The sequence below is a fragment of the Gracilinanus agilis genome, chromosome 2 (assembly GCF_016433145.1).
Source record: "Gracilinanus agilis isolate LMUSP501 chromosome 2, AgileGrace, whole genome shotgun sequence".
Lineage (NCBI taxonomy): Eukaryota > Metazoa > Chordata > Mammalia > Didelphimorphia > Didelphidae > Gracilinanus > Gracilinanus agilis.
Genome location: NC_058131.1, coordinates 436,843,446 through 436,846,762, shown reverse-complemented (window position 1 = coordinate 436,846,762; position 3,317 = coordinate 436,843,446). Strand labels below are relative to the sequence as shown.

General features: G+C 35.2%; 1 protein-coding gene across 2 annotated transcripts in view; it reads left to right on the top strand.

The window, feature by feature from the left end:
• PACS2 (phosphofurin acidic cluster sorting protein 2) overlaps positions 1 to 3,317 on the top strand; it is a 373,380-nt gene that overhangs the window by 98,731 nt on the left and 271,332 nt on the right. The window lies entirely within an intron of this gene.

Here is a 3,317-nt window from a genome sequence, read left to right as displayed (position 1 = left end):
AATTGCAACTGCTAGTGTTTCTAGTACAATGTTAAATAATAGAGGTGACAATGGGCATCCTTGTTTTACTCCTGATCTTATTGGGAAGGCTTCTAATTTATCCCCATTGCATATAATGTTTGTTGATGGTTTTAGGTATATATTGTTTATTATTTTTAGGAAGGGTCCTTCTATTCCTATACTTTTCAATGTTTTCAATAGGAATGGATGCTGTATTTTGTCAAAGGCTTTTTCAGCATCTATTGAGATAATCATGTGATTTTTGTTTGTTAGACTGTTGATATGGTCAATTATGTGGATGGTTTTCCTAATGTTGAACCATCCTTGCATTCCTGGTATAAATCCCACCTAATCATGGTGGATGACCTTCTTAATTACTTGCTGGAGTCTCTTTGCTAATATTCTATTTAAGATTTTTGCATCTATGTTTTCTTTCTCTGTTTTTGGTCTACCTGGCTTTGGAATCAGTACCATATTTGTGTCATAAAATGAATTTGGTAGGACTCCTTCTTTGCTTATCATATCAAATAATTTGTATAGTATTGGGATTAGTTGCTCTTTGAATGTCTGATAGAATTCACTTGTGAATCCATCAGGTCCTGGTGATTTTTTCTTAGGGAGTTCTTTAATGGCTTGTTCAATTTCTATTTCTGATATGGGATTATTTAGGTATTCTATTTCTTGTGCTGTTAATCTAGGCAATTTATATTTTTGTAAATATTCATCCATATATCCTAACTTGTTATATTTGTTGCCATATAATTGGGTGAAATAGTTCTTAATGATTGCCTTAATTTCCCCTTCATTAGAGGTGAGGTCTCCCTTTTCATCTCTAATACTGTCAATTTGGTTTTCTTCTTTCCTTTTTCTTATTAGATTGACTAGTACTTTGTCTATTTTATCTGTTTTTTCAAAATACCAGCTTCTAGTCTTATTTATTAATTCAATAGTTCTTTTACTTTCGATTTTATTAATTTCTCCCTTAATTTTTAGTATTTCTAATTTAGTTTTCTTCGGGGGTTTTTTATTTGCTCGCTTTCTAATTTTTTGAGTTGCATACCCAATTCATTAATCTCTGCCCTCCTTAATTTGTTAATATATGCAATCAGGGATATAAATTTCCCCCTGAGTACTGCCTTGGCTGCATCCCACAGAGTTTGGTAGGATGTCTCATCATTGTCATTCTCTTCAATGAAATTGTTGATTGTTTCTATGATTTCTTCTTTGACAAATTGGTTTTGGAGAATCATATTGTTTAATTTCCAATTGGTTTTTGATTTGCCTGTCCAGGTGCCCTTACTGATTATTATTTTTATCGCATTATGATCTGAGAAGGTTACATTTATTATATCTGCTCTTTTGCATTTGTTCACCATGATTCTATGCCCTATTACATGGCCAATCTTTGTAAATGTACCATGTGTAGCTGAAAAGAAGGTGTATTCCTTTTTGTACCTATTTATTTTTCTCCTCATATCAATTAAATCTAATTTTTCTAGGACTTCATTCATCTCTCTTACCTCTTTCTTATTTATTTTTTGGTTTGATTTATCTAGATCTGAAAGAGGAATATTTAGATCTCCCACTATTATGGTTTTACTATCTATTTCCTTCTTGAGCTCTGCCAGTTTCTCCTTTATGAATTTGGATGCTATGCCACTTGGTGCATATATATTGAGCAGTGTCATTTCCTCATTGTTTATACTGCCTTTAATCAGGATGTAATGACCTTCCCTGTCTTTTTTAATCATATCTATTTTTACTTTGGCTTTGTCAGAGATCATGATAGCCACTCCTGCCTTCTTTTTCTCATTTGATGCCCAAAAGATTTTGCTCATACCCTTAACCTTGAACTTGTGTGTGTCTACCCGCCTCATATGTGTTTCTTGTAGGATTTTGGTTTCTGATCCACTCTGCTATTTGCTTCCGTTTTATGAGCGAGTTCATCTTGTTCACATTCAGAGTTACAATTGTTAGTTGTGTATTCACTGACATTTTTGTATCCTCCCCTAGACCCACTCCTTCTTATTACACTATTTTCTTTTACACCAGTGGTTTGCTTTGAGCCGGTATCCCTTATCCCCTCCCTTGATTGACTTCCCTTTCTGTCCCCTCCCTTGTTGTTCCCCTCTTTTTGTTTTTTTAAAGACCAAATGAATTCCCTCCCTCTTCTTCTCCCCTCACTTTTTTGGCCTCCCCACTCCCCTGCTCCCTTTGGTTTATCCCTTCTGACTTTCTCAGTAGGGTTAGATAGAGTTTTTTATCCGGATGGATAATAAAGCTACTCTTCCTTCTCCAGGTTGATTACACTGAGAGAGTAAGGTTTGATTATGCTCTCTTCCTCTCCTTCTTATGATATTATTCATCCCCTTCCTTTCCCATGCCCTATTTATGTGTAATAGAATATCTTATTTTTCTTATTTACTTGGATTTTTCTTTGTGTCCCCTACTATTCCCGTCTCTTCCCTCCCCACCCCACCATGTCTTCTTAGACCATTTAGTATCCTGTCCTCTCCCTATGAGTTATTCTTCTGGTTGCTATAATAGTGAATATTATAATAGTGAATAGAGTTCACTACAGAGAATTATACATAGCATTTCTCCACCTAGTAATACAGATAATTAGATCTTATTAAAGAGTCAAGCCCTTAAAGAGTTAAGCTTAAAAGACTATGAGTTTTCTTTCTTTTCCCTCTGTTTCTTATTTACCTTTTCATCTTTCTCTTGATATTTGTGGTTGAGTGTCAAACTTTCCATTTAGTCCCGGTCTGTTTTGTGCAAAAACTTGGAATTCTTCAATTTTGTTCAATGCCCATACTTTCCCCTGAAAGTATATAGTCAGTTTCGCTGGGTAGTTGATTCGTGGCTGAAGGCCCAGCTCTCTTGCCTTTCTGATTATTGTATTCCAAGCCTTGCGGTCTTTTAGCGTGGAGGCTGCCAGATCCTGTATGATCCTTATTGGTGCTCCTTGATATTTGAATTGTCTCTTTCTGGCTTCTTGTAAGATTTTTTTCTTTAACTTGAAAGCTCTTCAATTTCGCTATTATGTTTCTGGGTGTTGACTTTTCTGGGTCCAGTGTAGAGGGTGTTCTATGGATCCTTTCAATGTCTATATTGCCCTCTTGTTGTAGAACTTCAGGGCAATTTTGCTGAATAATTTCTTTAAGTATAGAGTCCAAGTTTCTATTAATTTCTGCCTTTTCTGGAAGACCAATGATTCTCAAGTTGTCTCTTCTAGATCGGTTTTCTTGGTCTGTCACCCTGTCATTGAGATATTTCATGTTTCCTTCTATTTTATCAGTCTTTTGACTTTGTTT